The 12,901-nt window shown below is 41.2% G+C and overlaps 1 protein-coding gene across 4 annotated transcripts in view; it reads left to right on the top strand.

The window, feature by feature from the left end:
• MID1 (midline 1) overlaps positions 1 to 12,901 on the top strand; it is a 261,649-nt gene that overhangs the window by 157,223 nt on the left and 91,525 nt on the right. Inside the window, exon 1 of one of the 4 annotated variants that reach the window (XM_081907607.1) lies at positions 2,801 to 3,057. The exons of 2 other annotated variants lie outside the window; for them this stretch is intronic. The gene's annotated coding sequence lies outside the window, so the exon portion shown is untranslated. Of the gene's footprint in view, positions 1 to 2,800; positions 3,062 to 12,901 lie in introns of those variants that run through there. One more of the 4 variants, XM_081907603.1, reaches the window with a different exon arrangement.

Below are 12,901 nucleotides of genomic sequence, written 5' to 3'. Positions count from 1 at the left end.
TGGCCACATAAAAATAGCTGCCTCAGCAGTTTTACCCTGCATGACATGCAATAGCTTGCAGCTTTCCAAAGTTCAGTGAACCTTAATGGATACAGCACAGTGAAAAGGCAAGAAGGAGGGAAAAATAAAGGCAGAGGAACCATGAAGAAAATAGGATACACATGTCATCTCAAAGGCTCTAGTTTTCTCTAGAGAATTTTATTTCTGTTCTGACTGCATGAAAGTAAAGGAAGTCTATTTTTCCTAAGACGGGGAAAAAAGAGGAAGAACAGTTTTCTTCAAGTCGTTCTCAGCTTGGAAGGTGCTACAGATTATGTGTTCTTGGAATAAGAGTATCTGTTTAATGTAAAGATTCTCTTTTGACTCCATCAGCTCCTAGTCTCCCTGTTCCTTGAAAGGCAGCATTATAAGTTTGTGGCAGGAAGAGTAATAAGACTGGTAAACACACATGGGTGTAGCCAGGATTTTTGTTAGGGGAGGCAGGCCTTTTGTTAGGGGGAGTAGAACCTCAGTTTGCTATGTATCTATTGAATTTTATTGATTGGGGGGCTGCTGCCCCTCCCTGCCTGCCCCTTTTCACTAAGAGCCTGTTCAAATGATTAGTCCTCAGAAAGCCACCCCTGTGCTCACTTCAGACTCTTAAAGCTGGGGCAGGAATCTCTGGTGGAAATGTGCTGAAAGAGTCAGTAACTCCTGACAAGGCCAGGGACTCTTGATTTGCCCCGTTCATCTTGTAAATCAGCATGATATGATTGCTATTTCTTGAACTTGGGCATTCACAATTCTTGCAGGGAGGGAACTGACAGTAGCCCCTTGGAACTAGACCTCAGTGTCCATTCTGAACGATGGTGGAGACACTCCTTCAGATAAACAGGTCTGAGGCCATTTAGGTCTTAGTATGCCTCTGGGTGGGACACGGGTGGTGCTGTGGGTTAAACCACAGTGCCTAGGGCTTGCTGATCAGAAGGTCGGCAGTTTGAATCCCCACGACAGGGTGAGCTCCCGTCGTTCGTCCCTGCTCCTGCCAACCTAGCAGTTTGAAAGCACTTAGTGCAAGTAGATAAATAGGTACCGCTCCAGCGGGAAGGTATATGGAGTTTCCTTGCGCAGCTCTGGTTCACCAGAAGCGGCTTGGTCATGCTGGCCACATGACCCAGAAGCTGTACGCCGGCTCCCTTGGCCAGTAAAGCGAGATGAGCACCACAACCCCAGAGTCGTCTATGTCTGGACCTAATGGTCAGGGGTCCCTTTGCCTTTATGCCTCTGGGTACCAGTCGATGAGGGAACACAAGTGGGAGAGTTGTGCTCAAGTTCAGTTTCTGGGATTCCTGTAGTCATCTTGTTTGCAACTGTAGGAACAGAATGCTGGATTAGGTGAACTTTTGGCCTGATCCAGGAGGCTTCTTTTTATGTTCTTATGCTCTTGCAGTGGCTTTTATTGCAGGATATCAAACCTGACCCTACATCTCTGGAAATCCATGTTATGTCCATGTTATCAGAGTCAAATATTGTGCTGTGAGTGGTAAGCTTGTGTGTCATCTGTCAAAACCTTAGTAAACAGGAAAGTTTCATAATATCTTCTCACCCACCCAGAAATCTGGATAATATATAGGAATACTAATAAATTGTCTGGGTTTCTCCATATTTTTGCATGCTTAGGCACCTTGAAGGAGAGAGAAAGGGAACAGATTTATTGGGCTCTGGTATTTCAGTGTTGATAGTATACTTCTAACACATTTTTGTTCAGCTGCAAGAGATTTCTGACTTGTGAGGCATTTTCTGGGTAGTGATTTACTACTCAGCTAGATAAGTACAGTCATTGCTGTAGCAAATCCATGATTATGAGCCTTTATTCAGACTTCGGTTTTGCTTGATTGTACCTAGAGATCAAAAGACAGATTTCCATTTAGAGTGGAACCGTAACAGCCTATTTCTTAGCTGATCTTAAAAGCTGAGAAGTGTAAAAAGGGAGATGAGGGTTTTACTACTTTTGTTTAAATGTGTACATTTATGTGCACTCTTCTTCTTTTTTTTAAAAAAGAACAGTGTAAACAACCCAAAGGCCATATACTAGACTCAGCTTCAAAGCAGGGGTCAGAGAGACTAAACAAAATGAGCAGACAGACCCCATTTCAGGAAGGGCATAAAATCCCCTAGTAATTTTCTCTAGATTGTTTAATGTGTGAATCTATTGCTACAGATGTGGGGATAAATTATGGGCATTACTTTCGTTCCTTTCTTTTTAAAACACCTTTTAAAAATGCTACTCAAGGCTATTGCCATTTAGTATGAATCCTGGATATGAGAAAGTATATCATCTGCTGGTGAAAACTTTACAGTCGTAAACGTGCCCGTTCTTTTGTGTAGCACTCTGCTTCGCTATCGGGGAAGGGTGTAGCTATGCAAATGCAATGCACATTCTTATTAACATTGTTCGAGCTTGTTAAGCAATTCCGCCTTTCCTAGCCACAGTTATGTAGGAGAGAGATTGTCACTTGAGTTTCAGCTTAACATTTTATTTTTTAATCAAATATTTCATTGGCGTATCCCAGGAGCCTTTCAGGTTAAGAGTGGACACGGAGAAGTTAGATAAGAATGAAAATAATCTCTCATACCACAAATTGACTTCCCCCTTTGTAGCCTGAGACACTGTTTCCAGCTGCTTTTCAGCCTCTTAAATCCTTGAAAGCTTTCCTAATCCTCGTGTAGGCAGCCCTTTATGTGTGATTCCTCCCTCCCCCTTCTCCTGATTGGTGAGGCTATTTCATGGCCTAATTCAGCCAACTACGACATATCTGAGCTGTGATTTGAAATAGGAGCTCGGCGGACAGTTGGCTCGCTTCTCCTGACTTGCAATAGGCTAGCAGGGAGAGGGCACAACAAGGTGGAAAAACTTGACATTGTCTTGACGAGCGCGCTCTCTCTCGAGCGGGGGACATACGGAAGGAGCAGGGAGGCGGAAAGTTGCCGGCTTGTTGGGAACTGCGCATGGGATTTCGTTTCCTTCTGAAACACTCCTGTTTCTGGCTGGATGGATAATGGGATTCTAAACATGAGGCAGGTAAGACACACGCGGCAAAAGCTGCTCTGGAGGCACGAAGCGAAGGGGAAAACTCAGAGAGGTGGGTTAGGGGAACTGGGTGGTGCTGATCCTTCGCATTTAATTACTTGATTCTGCAGAGCTGTGGGTCATTTTGAGATGGAAGCTGATTTTGCAAGTTTTGCCTTCTGGATTCAACATCCCCCCCCCACACAAAAAAGCTGGTAGTTGGTGACGTCATTGCCAGGGCGATCGGTTTTGAAAAAAGGGGGGTTGATGGCAAAGGATCCCTTCCCCGGGATTTGCCTTGTCAGCTCCCGTTTGCTCAGCTTTAAATGGGTGGCATCGCATCTATTGCGCTTCTACCTTTTGTTCGTGACAATCCACAGTAGCATAAGTTGCTGGGCTCCTGCAAGCATGCCATCAAATGCTGAGCGTATATAGCATTTCTACCCAAACGTCATTATTTTAATATCTCAACACCTTTTGCTCGTTAAGCTCTTGTAATTGTTTTATTTATTAAACGAAGGGAAATGCTATCTATTCACATACCAGTTTAGCACATGTAAGGGCTAACAAAAGAGTCTGTTGTTGTAATTTGTGAAGTTTTCAGTACTGACAGATAAATGGTTGATGATTATGTATGTGTGTGTGTGTGTGTGTGTGTGTGTGTGTGTGTATATATGCGCCATGGCAGATTTTTGTTGTTTCTTACTTTTCATCTGGGGGGGGGGGACCCTGTTCTTTAAAGATTCCTTTTTGATAATTACATATTTAATTAACAACTGACTGGGATGATGCCAATACCTGGAAGGTATTTTTTGTTTGCGGGTTGCAGGTGGAGGGTGGGCGGAGAGAAAGACAGAGGCTGCAATCTCACTTACCTGGGAGTAAGTCCCATTACATTCAGCAGGAGTTGCTTCGACACTGTTAGGATTACACTGTGAATCTGCTTAACTCTGTAATCACGAGGAGTAAAGAATAGAGACAGTTTGCACCTGTATGGACAATAAAACTCCTCATATTCTTTCCATTTTCAGAAAACAAGATTGGAGGAGTATTTTAATGGTGATCAGAGTAATTTCACAAACAAGAATGAGAGGGAAATTCTGGGAATATTGCTTCCCTGAGATGCCTACTTGTGGAGCTGGCTCGCCTTGTAGGAAAGCAATTTATTTACTTGTGCTCAATCAGATCATTTTCCGCGCAGTGCCTGGAGCATCCTGGGATTCATTATAACCACCAGAGGGAGCTTGGCTAAGAGAAGTTTTCAAGAAAGAAGCTTAAAGATACTTTTAAAAAGATTTCATATGTACTCTTTCAAAAGTAGTCAGGACTCCGTTCTACTAAATGTTGAGTTAAGGTACTTCTGGTTAAAATGAAGTTCCAGGCGACCTTTAAAAAGCAAATGACAAATGTGCAAAGTATGGCTTTGAGAGAGAGGGAGGCAAACAAAAATGTAATAAGGAAGGGAAGATGTTTAAAAAGAAATGGTTGATGGTGGTAATGAAAAATGCACGTAAGTGGTATTGATGAGCACAAAAGGAAACAAGCGAGACGTTTTTTGCCTCATTAGACTTGTCCACCTCAACATACACTTAACTCCCCTGCTCAGGATTGGTTTTTTGTTTGTTTTGGCCTGGTAATAATTTAGCTATTCTGAACAGCTATTGTATCTTTCCTGTGTCCACTTGACATTGCTCGTATTTGTCAATTGTGCAAAAAGAGACACTTACGACCCTCTTTATGTGCTCCTTCATTAACATCCTAGTCACGGATGCACCTGTCCCTTCTATGCCTGTCACTTAGAGCCGTATCTCGCATTGCAAGACCCAAGAGTGGTCTCAGAATGGCAAAGGAATATGAAGTGTTTCATCTGATTGTGTAATTCGCACTTCTGGCATGCTCCGTGAGAATCTTGATGTGTATTTGCAGTGCACATGTCTGAGCAGGAGGTAGTTGCATGTATTAGGGATTCTGGTTATATATTTTTGCAGCACCACAGCGTGCTCCTGTATCTTAAGATTGCAGTATAGGAAACAGGCCCTATTCTGAATCAGCAGTGCAGATACTCCACTTAAATTAGTTCCTTATTAAGGCTGTCAAGAGAGGGCTCCTGAGACTTAAGTTTTTACTTGCTCTGTACTTGGAAGTAAACACACACACCTCAATGTTCTGTGGGACTTGTTGCAATCCTATGTTGGGAGTCCTGAGTACAGGGATCTCATTCAGAACATGAATTACTTCTGCGTAAATGTGTGCAACGCAGTCCTAAGCATGTTTACTCAGAAGTAAGACTATGCCCTCCTTTGAGATACAAACATATGGATGCTTTTGATCAGCCCTTGAATGTCACCTGGGGGGAAAATGATTCAGCAACAATTATCAAAGTATGGTGGTATCAAAGTATGGTTAACTGAACTTTGGTGTGTACCAGCCTTAGAAGTGAACTGTGATGGTCACATTGGTGTGCCCTATTTCTTCTTTTAGTAGCCTTTAGTGAAATATCTGTTTATCTTCATGTACTGAACAAAATTCCATCAAACCAGCAGATCAATCAGCTAGCATTCTTCAGCAGATGGAACAGTTCATGCAGATCCAGACAGAGACTGACATTTTTTCTAATGTTTATTGGAGGTTTGCAGAGCTGAAGAACTAACAGGGATTCAAAAACTGAGAGTTGAATACAATGAGATGAACGTGACCAAAAGCCAGAGATGTGAGCAAACTGAAAACTAATTCTGAATTTAAATTAAAAGTATAATAAATAAAATGACACTTGGACAAAAACAGGCTATCTGTTATCTTCCAGCCAATTTCTCATAACAATGATGCTACAGTTTGGATTTATTAACTTTCAGGCACAGTGATGTGTCTTACTATGAAATGGAGGCCCTATATTGCCCTGATAAATGATCTTGACCAATGCAAAATATAAATTCTCAAGAATGACAGAAAGGCATAGATCTGTGTCTGGGTGCTGTCTGGAGGAGCAAGAATTAGCTACAGAAATGTAATATGCTGCCAGCCATACTGATAAGATTCAGCCTTCACTAAAGCAGAAGCAAGCCAGGAGATTCTATAGAGAACTAACTATATAGCCTTGATTAAACAACTGCCTGGGACATTATTGGAAAAGCAAGCCACAAGTCATTAAATATATTAAAAATATTGATTGATGTGTTATGAGTATGCTCTGCTATGAAAGGTTGCAAGAACCAACATTTATTACAGGAATAATTGTAAACATAGGAGGAATGATATCTCTGTGGGCAGTGATGGAAAACTCAACTACCTATGTGGCATTTGAAAAACTACTTTTGGTCCTTTGAAGATGTGTCAGGCTTCCACACGGTCATCTAACCTCTAACCTGCTTTTTGTCATGCAAGGAAATGGCAGGAGGATGTTTTCTGCAGTTGAAGCAGCACGTATAGCATGCTCAGTTAACTCTGTGCCTTTTTCAGGATTATATTCTGTTTTAATATTTATCTTCCATGTCATTTTTGAGGAAAAGCAGGTTACAGCTTTAAAAGCACAAACTTTGGGTTAAGAATTCGCAAGGCTTAGTAAGGATGCTAGCAGGAGCGGTTTAGCTGAAAACTGGAGAGGGCAGTGTGGGATCTTCTAAAGACTCCCTTACTCTTTACCTTATACACTAGGTACAGTATTTCATTGCAAGTTGGGAGTTGCTTGCTTTCACAAATCCCCATCACCTTCTACAAACTCCTTCAGCACTGGAGATGCATTTCAGCAGTATTTTGGGATGGACTTTGACAGAAAGTGGGAAGAAGCCAGCCAGCACTCTGATTCCAAGTAGATAGAAGAAAATTTGGTTGTTAGCAAGTGGATGTATTTAGGACTAGAATATTCTGAGAACTGAACAGAGAGGGGAGGTGGGGGATTAGGAAGAAAATCATCTAAAACTTAGCACTTAGCTTAACTTAGTTCTATGGGTGGCTAGCAGAAGTCATATGAAGTGTACTGGGACTTACAGACAGGTGTGCCTAAGAACGCAGCCTAACTACACACACCCCTACAATTGTCTGCCCCCCTTTGTGTATATTCTTTTTAATATCCTCCAGTTTCCCTACTGAACTGTTTCTATTCCGTAGCTTAATTATTGCTAGAAGAAGAAGAAAATCTCCTTTAAAGGGTTGACCTCAGCTTTTAGTGAGAGTTTCCCCATCCTTTTGTACTGCTTCTCTGACTGAAAGAAAAATGTACTTCGTGTCTGAGAATGTTGCTGTTGTATTTGATGGATAATAAGGGAAGAAAAAGTAGATGGAGTCCATAGGCTGTGTATCAGTTAATTAGTGGCTGGACATTACCCAGTAGGAAGTCTGGGAAAGGTTTTTGTGTATGTGTGTGTTGTCTGCTTTCTTTGATCACTTGTGTGGTAAATAGACATGCAGAGTAACTATGGCAACATGTGCTGTAGGTTTGTGGGAACAGGGGAGACTCAATCACTCAACAAAGGATAGTTTGTTAGAATAGTTGGTTATGATTACAAAAAGGTGGTAACAATCAGGCTATTTAAAAACATGCGTTCTGGGAGGAAAATGCACATTTATGTTACCAATTTAAAAGCAAAATATGTTTCTGTAACAACAAAGGGTTTGCTTTGGTGCAAAAGGAAATCAGAAAGAAATATGGGACTTGATTTGTTTTTAAAAAATTGACCCTTTCATAAAATTAAATGGGTTAACATTTGTGGAGGCTTTAAGTATTGCACTGAAATCAAACTGAGAGGTCATGATAATGGCATAGGCAGGGAGGGTTAGGTTGGAAGAACAGCTTTCTGCAAATCCACAAGCATTTCTGGACTGTGCATGCTTTCTTAAACTTGTGAAAATAAAGTATCTATTCCTATTACCTGCCTGTAGAGGTCAGACTTGAAATTGAATTGCTTCCTCCAAATCCTTTTAAGGCAAAGCCATGGGAAGGAATGAAAAGGAACGCCACTTTCTGTATTAGTCATACATAGAAATGCTCAATAATATGGTTGGTTTGTATAGTTTTAATTCCATAATTATATTGCAAAATGGATTGGTGCAAAATGGGTTGGTGCATATATCTTCTTGCGTCCTGACTAAATATACACATTTTATATGCTTTTAAATTATTTAGTTGTATGGCTCCAGATGATCCCCAATAGACTTTCAGTTGTTCTGTCAGCAGAAAGCTTTTGTGACAGTAATACGCTGTACATACAAGGATGGGATTTTTGGATTTGGGTTAAATCATCATTTCAGATATTGTAATCAAAATACAAATTAATGTGTTGGTTAAAAACTAATTACCATTCGAAGTGCTGCCTCATACATATACTTACTCAAGGCACTATTCATTCCCATTTAACCCTATGGCCCAGTTTGGATTTAACACTAAACCATCTTTTAGTACAACCTGAATGAGCCTGGCCAAGCCTTGGGTGCATACAGGAAAGAAGATGGAAGCACCTACAGTTCAAATTAACTAGTTTGTTGTTACATTTGAGAAGGACAGAGTTTAAACAATGGTTTATAGAAGCGAGCCACAAGCAAACCATGGTTTCTGATCCTGGCTCTTTCAAATAAACCATAGTTTAAAGTAACTAAAGTTCCCTATTCAAACACAACATCAAAATGTGGTTAGTTTAAGCCAGAAAACAGTTGTGTTCTAGTCTCTTCCTCCGCTGTGCACTGGTGGGAAGGAAGTAAAGACTTGAGCTCAAAGTCTCAAGTTCATGCATGTGGTTAACTATGGCTTGATAACTTGGTTTTTGAGTAGAGAATAATCTATGATAATTGCTTCAGTTGGTCAATCCCTGTCCTTTGAACACTAGCCATCATGTTACAAGAAAATTCAAATAGCAACATCAATTTAAAATCCTCCATAAAATATATCTGAAAGTATCTGGCCCAGAGGGACTGTAGAAAATAATGTACAGTACTGTACATGGTTTATCTATGGGATTCATATCCATTGCAGTATGCACACTAAGAGGTTTCTGGCAACTTGAAGACTAAAAAATTATTATGGTATGAGCAAGGGTCAGAGACCTTTTCCACTTTGAGGACCACATCGTCTCATGGGCAGCCTTCCAGGTGCCAGTGGGGCCAGAGGCAAAAAAGACCAAGCAACTTATGTGCCTCTCACTTTGTCCATTGGGCCACATCAAAGTGTTTTTTCTGAGACACATCTTTCCATCATCCATCCTAGCAGGCCAGAGGCATCATCGCAGTTCGGACACATTCCGGCAGGACAAAAGTTCTTGAGGAGGTTGGTGAGGAGTGTGGCTTAGGCACCGTCCCTGGGGCCAGATAGAGAAAGCTGGAGGACTATCCCCTGGGGCTGAGGTTCCCCACCATGGCATAAGCGTCCATGAACACAAGCCCATTTGATCAGATGAAGTGGGATTGAGTCTATAAAACCTTATTGATCTCATCTTAAATCATTTCCAGACTACTTACTCTGTAAACTAGAAATTCATTGTACAACAGCGTTAAGTCTTTCCAAGATACCTGAAACAACTGATGAATGATGGTTTATGAATGATGGAGGGGAGGGCATTCCAGAGCGCAGGGGCAATGGGAGAAACTCCCTGTTTTTGAGTCACTCCCCTGTGGCATTCTATAGGGTTTGGTGCCACAAGCAAAATTTCCCCCGATGATCATCTGTGTGATCTTACAGGTCTATGCAGGTGTAGGCAGCTTGATCCTTTGGGTAACCTAGTCCCAAGTTGTTCGGGGCTTTATGTGTTACTTAGAAGACCTTTCGCATGTCCCTGTAGGCAGCCGGCATCCAGTGCAGTTCCCTCAACACATCCAGGTGTGCCACTTAGCCGCCTGGCCACAGTATTCTGCACCGGCTGCAACTGCTGGACCAGGCCCCACATAGAGTGTCCAGTTGTAACTTTGTGAATCACAGTGGCCAACCCATAATGAATTTGTTAGAGTGAGGTCCAATTACGCCTGCCTGCTTGCACAAAAGGATTTCCGCTAGCGTGATGGGACTTCCAGTTTCTCACCTTCATTCCTACCCTCTGGAACAGATGTTGAGCATATGCAGCCTGGGGGAGGAAAAGCCAGAAAAGCCCTGTTATGTTGGATCTCAGCTTTAGTTTTTAAGGTGCCACAAGACTCTTGGTTGTTTTTGCTGCAGAAGACTAACAAGGCTACCCTTTCTGGAGATCACTATGGTATGATGCGCTGTAAGGTAAATATTTTTAAAGGTGAAAGCCCTGCTGTCTTCTTGTGCCCATTAATTCTTTTGCAGTTTTTGAGCTTGATTATTTTACTGCTTGTGTTGTTTCAGTCATTCGATTGTTTGCAATTTAAATAGAATTTTAAAGTGTCCTATTATTTTATTGGAAGGTGCCTGGAAATAAAAAATAAAAATCAGTGCCCAAAGAACATAGCTTATATGTTTAAACACTGTTGGCATACTAATTTTAAAGCATCAACATCGTCAAATTTTTAAAGCATCAGTATTAGTCAGTACAGTATAGAGCCAGTGCTTTGTGATGGAGAGCAAGGGTCCCGGTAGAAGCAACATTGGAAAATCCATGATCCAGTCTCCTGCTGTTTTAAAAAGTTGCTGTGGGTCATAGCTGTCAACGTTTCTCATTTTTTTAAGGGAAATTCCTTTATTCCGAATAGGATTTCCCTTTAAAAAAGGGGAAAGTTGACAGCTATGCTGTAGGTGGCTCTAGATTGAGACCACAGTGGGAGCAATGAGTTTTGAGGGGCTTTACTCAGTGCTTGATTTGCTCACCTGGCAGTTCAGTTGTGGAGAGAGGTTTGTAGTGCTGCTGAAAAACAAGCTTTAAGCTCTCTTTTTAAACTATACTTGACTTCTTTCTTAGAACATCTTACAATATTATATTGAAAGTGTGAGGAGATGACTTCTAGGCACAGTGCAATATGGACTATCCATCTGTGGACAATTTATTTTTTGCTATTCCCATGTATTACTTTTATTGGGCAGTCTGTGGGCTTTTGTTATTTTGCAATCCATCTTCTGGCCTGCCTGCACAAAAAAGGGAGGCATTTTTGTTTCCTGCTGTGGCTCTTTTCAAACTTGATTTCATCGTAACTGGGGAACAAACCTGAGTGGTTTCTTTCCTGTTGACAGCTGAATCCTTATTTGTTAGTGAGTTACACTGAGTTTCAGTGGGGTTCAGAGGAAGAAAACAAAGATGGTGGAGATCAGGTCCTATGATGAAAGTCCAGATATAAGACTATTAAAAGGCATTATATTTAAAATTTGCAGGGTTTTGACGTAGTTGATGGAGCAAATATGCTTCCAGTTGCACCAGAGTGTAGAACCCAACAACAGGTTTATAGTATAAGAATGGGGATTTCAATTAAATATTAGGAAGAATTTCATAATGGTTATGTGTTATCTTACAATGTAACAGACTGGCTTCGAAGGTGATAGTCCCTCTTTCCTTAGGCAGACAAACATGCCTTGGTTCTCAATTCTGAGAAGGTACCATTGGAGGGTCACTGTAAGAGTAGGCAATATTAAGACAGATGGAGCCCCGATTTGACTCAGCATCAAGTAGTTTGCTATGTAATACTTGCAACTAAATCACAGAGTTGTAGAGTTGGAAGTGACCTCAAACAAAGGTTATCTGTTTAAAAATTTCTGTTGGTCTGCCCTAAAATATTTATAGTCCACCTTCTGGCTCCATAAAGGAGCCCACCAACAGATATAATAAGAACAGAGAGTAAAACACTAAATCAGAGCCATTATACATCCCTCCTGTAAAGGGAAGCTTCTAGCTGAAGTTGAAGTTGACAGCATCTTCAAGCTATACAGTTTCTACGCAATAGCAGCTGACTATGAAAGGCATAAGGATGACAATCTTAGTTAGACTCACTATGACAAAGTTTGAGAATCAGCATTAAAAAACCCAGGCAGTTGGTCAGGAATTACATATGCAACATGAGAAGACAACACACACACACACACAGAGCTAGGACAGGAAAATCTAACTTTATACACAGTATTGTGTGTGTAAAGGAGAACTGAATCGCACTGCTAGAATGTAGGCAACATTTGGCTGGTTACTACGCAAATGTGCTTACAAGACAGTACGTCCTTGCATGACAGTCATTGAAAACTTGCGAAATAAAGAGCAGCATCTTCCATTTATGTCTCACCTTGCTGAACCTCAAGAAGCCCTTGTGCACAATGGTAGGTGAAAACTGCTATCCCAGGGCTTTTGTCCTGAGATGACAATCTCTCATTCAAAAAATTTCCAGGGTGCTGCAGCTGTGCTCACTTGCTAGCTGTCCTAGGTCATTCAAAGGCCAGTCAATTTCTCTATGGAATGTGAACTCCACTTACTAGAGAATGCTGCCCTCCTATTGTTGACACAGTCACTTATCCTAGGTGAAAGAGAGGTGAACCAAGAATGCCTGATCTTGCCATGGGCTGCTGATTTGCCATGAGCTTCACTTCAACCTTTGCTTTCTTGTCTTGAACAGTTAAACAAATGGTAGGCTCTGGGGTGATTATCCCAAGATATGTGTATTCTGGTCCACCTCCCTCTTGAGTCCTGATTTCAGTTCACAATGCCCAAACTAGTCTGCTTTTGCTAGACCAATTAATCAGTTTATCCCTTCCTTTTAAAAGCAACGTTAATAATTGGGGAGGTGGGGTGACAATGTCAGAGGCAGTGGTAAATGATGTAACTTTAATGTGTATCAGACCTATGAAACCCATTCACTGCATTAATTTCACTTTGAGATTTATGGTTTTTAAAAAATGGGTTAAACCCTTTATTAAAAGGGTTTTTAATGTTATGTTTTGTATTGTGATGAAAGAAGCCAAACAAAGCAATTCAGCTGAGGATTTCTTCTTCAGTTAAA

Source organism: Podarcis melisellensis (assembly GCF_964234715.1).
Source record: "Podarcis melisellensis genome assembly, chromosome: 4".
Taxonomy (NCBI): Eukaryota; Metazoa; Chordata; class Lepidosauria; order Squamata; family Lacertidae; genus Podarcis; species Podarcis melisellensis.
This window is presented reverse-complemented; position numbering and strand designations above follow the sequence as displayed.